Source organism: Salvelinus sp. IW2-2015, linkage group LG4p (genome assembly GCF_002910315.2).
Source record: "Salvelinus sp. IW2-2015 linkage group LG4p, ASM291031v2, whole genome shotgun sequence".
Classification (NCBI taxonomy): Eukaryota; Metazoa; Chordata; class Actinopteri; order Salmoniformes; family Salmonidae; genus Salvelinus; species Salvelinus sp. IW2-2015.
Genome location: NC_036841.1, coordinates 3,532,872 through 3,543,889, shown reverse-complemented (window position 1 = coordinate 3,543,889; position 11,018 = coordinate 3,532,872). Strand labels below are relative to the sequence as shown.

Below are 11,018 nucleotides of genomic sequence, written 5' to 3'. Positions count from 1 at the left end.
AATAAGCCATATCTGTTTATTGCCCATTAACATATTTAAAATAATCCATCTACATTGATGATCTGTTTGGACAATTTGCACATTTGGATCAAAATTACTGTTAATTAAAACCATCACCCCTTTTGAATTTCTTTGCCCATGGGAGAAATACATTTTGCCCCCCTCCAGTCCTTTTTCCACAAAACTTCATCTAAAAATGTTGAATGAGTTTCCTGTAAACAGTAGATATTATAATCCTTCTTTTTTAGCTAGTTAAATACTGATCGTCTTTTCTTATTATCTGCTAAGTCATTACAGTTGTAACTGGCTATGCTTATTTCACCACTTACCATAATGAGACACAACTTTCATTTCTATTTATCAAAATATATGTTTGTAAATGTACCATTAAAAAGTAACATGATGATTGAGTGTCTATATACTGTAGCTGTTCCATGATATTTACATTGCTACTAAGTAAACCTSCAATTGGTCCCCACTATTCCACACACTAAAAGCACTGTTCATCCCGAGATGGGTTGTCATCCCAATGTCCGGCAGACCAACCCCGACCCCCCGTATCCCATAGCCCTGAAAAGACTGGGATCCATCCTTCGAAAAGAGCACACAGTGCCATTTACAGAACAGAATGCCAAATGCATTTCCATCACCCTCACCTTGATTTGTATTATATATATATAGCAATAAAAAAAATAGAATAAAAAAWATATATATTTTAAAAATCCTGTATCTTAATTTCCATAATTAGCTATTAATATTTGTAGTGATGTAGGCAATTTAAGCAAAACATTTGACCTCTCACCAGTCTCGTCATTACCAAATCTACATTATTGCAAGCAATTATTATATTATCAAACGATTATTGTGAATCATCCTATATTGTCCCTAACATCTTTTACTCCKTCGCAACAGTTGTGGGATACGCACACACACTCATACACACTCAACCCCTTTCCCCCACAACAACCATAGACTCAGATTCTCAACAGTTGCACCATCCCAGAGCCCAACTCAAGAAARGTCTTGATTTACGAATGCATGTACAGTTGCAGCTGTATGAGACGACCTGCAAGACTGTGCAGAAAGAATGGGCAGAAATGGACAGATTTTATTCAACATTGCCACGTCCTAGATGATGGAGGTCAAATGTACACCTTTTCCCTGAAAACACCCACAACACGGTCCCCCGTATTGACCATATTCCCAAGCATCTCCATGTAGTCAGACTTTTGGTTTTGTGCCACCAGGGCCACATCCCAAAGCAGATTACCTTCTTGTACAGAGTGGACTTGATATCGTTGAATGTGGCCCGTTTCTTCGCCAGGCTAGAACTGAAATCCTGGTAGAACTTGAACTTGTGGCCTTGGGAAGTGATGTCGCCATGTTCCCTTGCCAGGAAGAGCTCCTTCTCCTTATATCGATGGAACCGCATTATGATGGGACGCAGTTGGCCGCCTGGGCGAGGTTTCGGTGCAGGGAGATTGGGAAAAACCTCATGGCACAAAACTTACTTGAACAGCTCAGCAATGAACTGGGTTGGAGATCCTGTCTCAGAATCCTCATGCAGTCCAATCACGCGGATATTCTGGCATTTTGAACGTGAAATCAAATCTTCCACTCGTAGCTGCAGAGTCTTGTTGGCGGCGGCCACATCGTCAAGTCTGGTTTCCAGCTTAGTAAGTTGGTCGCTGTGGCCCGGCCTCGAATTCAGCCAGTGTGGTAGTGTGACTTGCTACAGAAGGCCGGATGGTTTCCATGGTTGCCTGAATTGTAGCCAGTGCAGCCGCCAGTGAGTTATTCAGCAATTCGGTGAGTTCTGCTGCCAAACTTTCACACAATTTCGCCAGCTCTCTGACAAGGATCTCCAGTGTTATCGGGTTAGCCGTATGTCCGGAGTGGCTATTGAAGCTGTCAATGAAGGTGGGATGGTAGCCATTTTAGCTGAAGTTGATTTGGTGGAGTGTGAAGTTTTTCCGCCGATTTTCCAAAGCGTGTGACTGGTTTGCTCATGCTAACTTAGGTATACTCTATTACTGGGTAATTAGAATGACTTTGAGGTCATGAGAAGTATGAATTTAGGCGAAATTTAGGATTATTTACAAAAGTTGTTGGAGAAGAGACTTCTTTCTACATTGTTCAACCGGAAGCCCTGAGCGTTCGTAAATTCATCAGTTATTCTGCGCTCTTGCACACTCAGACGAGAGTGCTATGAAATCAGACTAGATAGCCAGAGTGAATTTACGAATGCACCCCAAGAGTAAAATCGAGCGCTTGGGACTATAAGGTTCTATCTGCATTTTTGTCAAAATTGAGTTCTACCTAATATAGTTATCTAGATACCCCAATTCATGTTGTTAAGTTCAAAAGAATACAATATAAAGATAGCTGAAACCGTTCAAATCAATGAGGGTTTGGAATTATCAAACCAATTATCTCAGAATCATATTTCTGCAGATGTTCAGGTCTTGCCAAGCTCTCCAAATGAATGACTATCACTGGGACTGAATCTATGTGCCTCACACATGTTATTTTTATCTGTACCCCATTAGAATACTCTTACCAATCCAGTGAGCCCCTGGCTCTACAACGCTGTGAAGAAGAATGGTTACAGTGTTGAGAAGGAGAAAGTGGTTCATGTATCTGAAATAAAATTCTATGAAAAACAGACTGGGATTGCAAAGGTAAGAGGTTGATTCTGCAACTATGGACTTTTTGTTGTGGTACAGGGGCCGATTTTTAAGAGAAACAATAGTTTTAGGGATACATGGTTTTTATTAGTGCTCAAAAACCCAAGGGGTCATACCCAGCTCTTGGGTTCTTATTGGAACTTAAGAACCACAGCATGGCCAATGTGTACTACAGTCCCAATGCTTAGAAATGTTAATAATCTTCCCTTGAAATAAGGTTTTGGAAACCTTTAAGCCTAACTTTCATATTACTGAGAAATAATTGTACAAATGCAAAAGATAAACTTACTGTATGCAGTTTTAGCACAGATGCACATGGCTGTGTTTTGAATAATACATGCTTCCAGCCAACATAGAACACTTCCCACTTATCCTGACATTTCCATTGGAGCGCAAATGGGAAGGAAGTGTCATACATTGGCTGGAAGCGTGTTATTAAAAACAGTCGTGTGCATCTGTGCTAAAACTGCGTACAGTAAGTATATTGTTTATATTTTWAAAATGATTTCTCGATGATATGAAAGTAAAGTTCCAAAGGTTTCCAAAACCGTATCACAAGGGAGGATTATTAACATTAGACAGAGCGTCGGGGCGCTTATCATATTCCCCCCGCACGGCAGGTGCAGTGCCTTCACAAAGTATCTATACCCCTTGACCTATCCCACAATTTGTTGTGTTACAGCCTGAATTCAGAATGGATTAAATATTTAAAAAATTCACCCATCTACACACAATACCCCATAATGACAAAGTGAAAGCATGTTTTTATATATTGTATCACATTTTATTGAAAATGAAATACAACAAATATCTAATTTACATAACTATTCACACCTCTGAGTCAATACTTTGTAGAAGCACCTTTGACAGCGATTACAGCTGTGAGTCTTTTTGGGTAAGTCTCTAAGATCTTTCCACACCTGGATTGTACAATATTTGCACATTATTATTTTCAAAATTGTTCAAGCTCTGTCAAATTGGTTGATGTTGTTGATCATTGCTAGACAACCATGTTAAGGTCTTGCCATAGATTTTCAAGCAGATTTAAGTCAAACTCAGCCACTCAGGAATATTCACTGTCTTCTTGGTAAGCAACTTCAGTGTAGATTAGGCCTTGTGCTTTAGGTCGGTTATTGTCCTGTTGAATGGTGAATTCATCTCCCAGTGTCTGGCGTAAAGCAGTCTAAACCAGGGTTTCCTCTAGGATTTTGCCTGTACTTAGCTCCAATCCATATATTTTTTATCCTGAAAAACTCCCCAGTCCTTAATGATTGCAAGCATACCCATACATGCTGCAGCAACCACCATGCATGAAAATATGGGGAGTGGTACTCTAATGTGTTGTATTTGATTTGCCCCAAAAATAACACACACATAACACAGGACAAAAAGTAAACTGCTTTGCCAATTTCTTTGCAGTATTACTTTAGTGGCTTGTTGCAAAAAGGATGCATGTTTTGGAATATATTTCTCTACATGACTTCCTTTTCACTGTCAATTAGGTTAGTATTGTGGAGTAACTACAATGTTGTTGATCCATCCTCAGTTTTCTCCTATCACAGACATTAAACTCTGTAATTGTTTTAAAGTCAACATTGGCCTCATGGTGAAATCCCTGAGAGGTTTCCTTCCTCTACGGCATCTGAGTTAGGAAGGAYGCCTGTATCTTTGTAGTGACTCAGTGTATTGATACACCATCCAAAGTATAATTAATAACTTCACCATTCTCAAAAAGTTATTCAATGTCTCTTTTTTTTACCCATCTACCAATCAGTGCCCTTCTTTGCTAGGCATTGGAAAACCTCCCTGGTCTTGGTGGTTGAATCTGTGTTTGAAATTCACTGCTCGACTGAGGGACMTTACACATAACATAAGGGACCTTACACATAACAGAGATGAGGTRGTCATTCAAAAATCATGTTGAACACTATTTTGCACAGAGTGAGTTCTTGCAACTTATGTGACTTGTTAAGCAAATGTGTACTCCTGAACTTATTTAAATCAAATTGTATTTGTCACATACACATGGTTAGCAGATGTTATTGCAAGTGTAGCGAAATGCTTGTGCTTCTAGTTCCGACAGTGCAGTAAATTCKAACAACTAATCTAACAATTCCACGACAACTAACTAATACACACAAATCTAAGTAAAGGAATGGAATAAGAATATATCCATATAAATATATGGATGCGCAATGACCAAGCGGCATGGGCAAGATGCAATAAGATGGTTATAAAATACAGTATATGTACATATGTGATGAGTAATGCAAGAAATGTAAACATTATTAAGTGGCATTATTAAAGTGACTAGTGTCGTGGAAAATTCAGTACTGAGAGAGACTTGGTCATTCCTTCAAACAATCATCTTTATTTAATATTGATTAATTATTGCAATAATGAGGCTGGTCGACCMCMCACCCTTGAGTGTTGGACMGMGTAACCTAACCTTTASACAAATGCAGAGTACTATATATAGCTGACACTAARAWTKTTTAGTCCTGATTGGTTYYACCCATCCCATGCAGATTGGGGCATCATAAGCCACTCTGGGTTCATCCTGTCATTATCTGCACGTGGGTTGTTGTCTTAACCCCACCCTGGCTTAGTTTCCCAGATGCAAGGATGATTTTGAGACAACAACGGATTGTTCTACTCCTAAGCTATCCCTAGTAAAACATATTCTTGTCTTTAACTAATTTGTCAACTCAAGCCATCTCTGGTGACCATAAACCCAGATTAGCTGCAGGGAACTAGAGTGGAGACCATAACAACACAGACAGAAATGTCCTACTATTAGTTACATATTCATTGTTAACCATTAATATTAAATAAATCACGTAAATATGTAATTTTCCCCTCACRCTAGTGATCCATTTATTAAAGTGGCCAATGATTTCAAGTCTGTATGTAGGCAGAAGCCTCACTGTTCTTCACCACACCATTTCAGTTTGTCCGTGATGTGTACGCCCGAGGAACTTGAAACTTTCCACCTTCTCCACTGCTGTCCATAACACGGGTTGAATAAGTATTTACTCAAAGCATTTCAGCTTTTTATTAATTTGTAAAAAATAAATGAAAATCATAATTCCACTTTATATTTTCTGAAGGCACTATAGGTTCGTGAATGGAGTGATAGTTGCTAGCGTTACAGTACATGAATGGGCTAGGTTTTTATGAGCAGAATTTCACACTGGATTTAACTTTAATTGATAATGAATTTGTCCCAAGGCTTTTCTACAGAGCTAGAAGAGGAGGTGAAGGCTTTGGGCTTTCCAGCTGAAGTGATCGACATGAAAGATTATGACCCAGATCAGTGGTGGACAAAATACTCAATTGTCATACTTTAGTAAAAGTGAAGATACCTTAATAGAAAATGACTCAAGTAAAAGTGWAAGTCACCCAGTAAAATACTACTTGAGTAAAAGTCTAAAAGTATTTGGTTTTACATGTACTTAAGTATCAAAAGTAAATGAAATTGCTAAAATATACTCAAAAGTAAAAATAATTTCAAATTTCTTATATTAAGCAAACCAGACGGCACAATTGTTTATTTTTTATTTACAGATAGCCAGGGGCACAGTSCAACACTCAGACATCATTTACAAACAAAGCATTTGTGTTGAGTGAGTCTGCCAGATCAGAGATGACCAGGGATGTTCTCTTGATAAGTGCCTGAATGGGACCATTTTGGACCATTTTCCTATAAAAATGTAACGAGTACTTTTGGGTGTCAGGAAAAATGTATGTAGTAAAAAGTTTATTATTTTCTTTAGAAATGTAGTGAARTAAAAGTAAAAGTTGTCAAAAATATAAATAGTAAAGTACAGATACCCCCAAAAAACGTATTAAGTGGTACTTTAAAGTATTTTTATGTAAGTACTTTTCACCACTGACCCAGATGACAGACTAGCTGATGGGGTATATGATGTTTCCTTTAACCTGTAAGAAAATTATTCTATAATTATGCTTACCTTAATTGGTATCTATCTGGGCAGTCCTGTTTAAATTTGTGACCAACTATAACATATAATAGTATGGTAACAAGTTATCATTCACATACAGTGCCTTCGGAAAGTATTCAGACCCCTTACTTTTTTCTGCAGTTTGTTACGTTATAGCCTTATTCTAAAATTGATAAAATAAAATAATCCTCAGCAATCTACACACAATACCCCATAATGACAAAGTGAAAACAGGTTTTTAGAAATGTTTGTACATTGTCCCACAGTTTACAGTGCATGTCAGAGCAAAAACCAAGCCATGAGGTCGAAAGAATTGTCCACAGAGCTCAGAGACAGGATTGTGTCAAGGCACAGGTCTATAGAAGGGTAGCAAAACATTTCTGCAGCATTGAAGATCCCCAAGAACACAGTGGCCTCCATCATTCTTAAATGGAAGAAGTTTGGAACCACCAAGACTCTTCCTAGAGCTGACCACCTGGCCAAACTGAGCAATCGGGGGAGAAGGTCCTTGGTCAGGGAGGTGACCAAGAACCCGATGGGTGACCAAGAACCCGATGCGCTCCAGACTTCCTCTGTGGAGATGGGAGACACTTCCAGAAGGACAACCATTTCTGCAGCATCACCCATCAGGCCTTTATGGTAGAGTAGCCAGGCGGAAGCCATTTCCCAGTAAAAGGCACATGACATCCCGCTTGGAGTTTGCCGAAAGGCACCTAAAGACTCTCAGACCATGAGAAACAAGATTCTCTGCTCTGATGGAACCAAGATTTAACTCTTTGGCCTGAATGCCAAGCATCACGTCTGGAGGAATCAATTTGTAAGTCGCTCTGGATAAGAGCGTCTGCTAAATGACTTAAATGTAAATGTAAATGAGGAAACCTGGCACCATCCCTACGGTGAAGCCTGGTGGTGGCACCGCCGTGCTGTGTGGATGTTTTTCTGCGGCAGGGACTGAGAGACTAGTCAGGATCAAGGCAAAGATGAACGGAGCAAAGTAGAAAGAGATCCTTGATAAAAACCTGCTCCAGCGTGTTTAGGACCTCGGACTGGGGCTAAGGTTCACCTTCCAACAGGACAACGACCCAAAGCACACAACCAACGCAGGAGTAGCTTCGGAACAAGTCTCTGAATGTCCTTGAGTGGCCCAGCCAGAGCCCAGACTTGAACCCAATCGAACATCTCTGGAGAGACCTGAAAATAGCTGTACAGCAACGCTCCCCATCCAACCTGACAGAGCTTGAGAGGATCTGCAGAGAAGAATGGGAGAAACTCCCCAAATGCAGGTGTGCCAAGCTTGTAGCTTTATACCCAAGACGACTCAATGCTGTAATCGCTGCCAAAGGTGCTTCAACAAAGTACTGAGTAAAGCGTCTGAATACTTATTGAAATGTGATATTTCATTTTTGTTGTTATTATGGGGTATTGTGTGTAGATTCATGAGGGGGAAAAAAGCTATTTAATCAAGCACTACTTGATTTTGTGCAGTAATGAGGTGCAACTATCGTAGTTTCTTGGGAATTCGTCTTGTATTCGCTGACAGATAAACAGATGAAATAGCAAAACAGTCTTAAAGCTTTGCACTTGCATAATTTACCATCCCCAAGTTTTTTTATTATAACTTTTTTTTTCTCAACAAACCAATGGCTGGCGCAGGTAAACATACAATATGTTAAATAACATCCTGTTCCACCAGGAAAATGTTATTATTTTCATCAATATTCCATTTTGTTGGACAATAATCCACTCCATCTGAGTGGATTGGTCGCCTGGCGCAGCAACCTGATAGGAAATTGCCATTTATTCAACAGGGCTACTTTAAAGTTTGGAGATAAAAAATCCCTTTTCCCAAAGATAAATTACCACGGGTGCTCGGCCTCAGTGCATTGACTCTCTCTACCCAGTGATCAGTCATGATGCTTTCTCCCTTGAGCAGCATAGATTGCTGCAGGCAGCTCTTTGMCGTAGGAAACCATGGGGCTAAGGGCACCATACACTGGCTGCCCTGTAGGGCTTAAATCATTTACAATGTTGCTTTGCATTGGAGATTTGTTCTGCATTCAAAATGTTGTCCTCATACTTTATCATAGTGCTCCCAATGCAGCTGATCTTTTATTGATTCCTACTTTCACTCTGGTTGCATGCAATGCAGTAGGTTGTCCATAGCTGCATCCTGTTTCCTATGAAGTGCACTTAATTTGCCTCTGCGCAAATGTATTACACTTTATAAGGAAATGGGGGCCATTTCTGTCTCTCACTGGAAATATATACCAGAGATATCCTTTATCCTTATTCTATATGTCTATGCTACATAATCAGCATTTGTTTACCTTGTCATCACAAAATGCGGAAAGTGGCACATCTTTCTCTCCAGTGCTCCAACAAGTCGGTCTGTGTGTTCCTATTGGCTACGTACAGTGACGGACAGCCCACAGAGAATGCTGAATGGTTCTGTAAGTGGCTGGAGGAGGCATCCACTGACTTCAGATATGGGAACACCTACCTGAAAGGACTGAGATGTGCAATGTTTGGCCTGGGCAACTCTGTGTATGGCAGCCACTACAATATGGTAAGAGATCTGACTAAAAATGTCTCCCGATATGTTTCCACTATCTGTGGTGCTGCTACTTACACTTATGAAATACAATCTGCTTCTTTGCTTGTCTGATACTTTTATGGATTTTTTTTGCACATTATACATTCCTCTTTTTGTACATACTAGAATACTAAGCTCATTTAGTGGATTATCATTACCACTATGACTGTTATCTCCTATCCAATAGCTAACCATCCATTTTCTCTAGACTCACTGAAAACACATGAAAACACTTCCCTCTCCTTTTGGTGAGTAAGAATGTGGACAAGTGGCTTTGGATGCTGAGCGGCATCTGTGTTCTGTCCAGAGGAGATGGCAACTGCAAAGTTGTGAAGACCCATAATGGCAGCGTGTGCAAGCTGACTTCCTGGTCTGGAAGACCAAGTTCCTGAACTACATGCAGGCCCTGGCTGCAGGACAGAAGAAGGCCTGTAGTGGACGGGCGGCTCCTGTAAGACCAGGAACAGGAAGAAACCACAGGAGAAGACTGAGGATGACCAGGCATATCCAGAACAGCTCAGCTCTGAGGTAACACTGAACTTAACTACTCTTAACATACACACCTCCCATTACTAATGCTATCTCATAGAGCTGATTCATGGTTCACGGAGCTCAATGTAGGTTTATTCTGTCCACAATAGGGTATTTCTTATTACACTTTTATCTGGAGTGGATTCCTTGACACTACTGCTATACTGAAAACACATGCATGCACATACCCTCTTTCTCATATTGTCATGATAATGTGAGTTCCCTGCGCTACTTTCTCCTCCTGCTGTCTCCGGCACTCTATGCAGCAGGGGTGAGAGTGTAGAAATAAACTAGTGTGAAGGCTAATCATTATGATTTATCTACCGTGCATCCAGTTAGGCTTTATTTAAACTTGCCAACGCCGATGAACATGTGGTTGGCAACATCATTTTAATCATCCACGTACCCCGAGGAGTTCCCAAACTCCATGCATATGCTTATCTTTATTTAATCAAGCAGCTCCAACAAAATATAACGACTTTTAATCAAATGTATCCCATATTGGATCCTGGATGTGTTTAATCATTGATGTATTTAAGATTAGTTGTGGATTTATGCCTTCATAAATCTGAAGGACGTTCAACCTATTTAGGAGATGCTTGAAGTAAGTGATGCAGGTCTCTCGTGTACAAAGTGTGAGTGATCTCTCCCTATTTTTCTCCCACTTACTCTCTCTGTTCTCACCTACCTTTCTTATTCTGTCCATCTCTCTCTTTATGCCATCACCTTTCACTATCTACTCCTCTCCCTCTCACCTGCTGCCTCCCCTCCTCCTCTTTCTCCTTCTTCTCTTTCCCTCTCCCCTCTCCCTCTCTCTGCAGGAGGTGCTGGTAGAGTCCAGTAGGGATGAGGAGACAACTGGATCAGAGGAGAAAGACCCAGGCTCGGTCATCGATGTGGAAAATCTAGGATACATGAATGGCATCAAGAAAGCCAAGGCCATTCAGACACAAACCACACTCTGGGTTTTACACTAGCATACTACTTAGAATTATGCAATGTAATGGGCATGTGTTATGCGAGGTTTGCTAGTATGGACACTTGATTGGAACATAGCCATGGTTTCAGTTTCAACATAGKTCATGGTACTGTATCTGTGAGGCTGAAGGGTAACCATAGCATTTTCTAACCTCATACCATTGCTCCATAAGCCATTATGTTTTATTTGTTTTAAAGCTGCTTTACAACTTCTCCTGGCTGTTTTTGACATAGTATTGTAGCACAACGCAGTCAAAGGCCTCC

General features: G+C 40.2%; 1 pseudogene; it reads left to right on the top strand.

Moving 5' to 3' along the window:
• The first annotated feature begins 5,863 nt into the window (after positions 1-5,863).
• LOC139023487 (S-adenosyl-L-methionine-dependent tRNA 4-demethylwyosine synthase TYW1-like) lies at positions 5,864-10,753 on the top strand (annotated as a pseudogene).
• Positions 10,754-11,018: the final 265 nt, after the last annotated feature.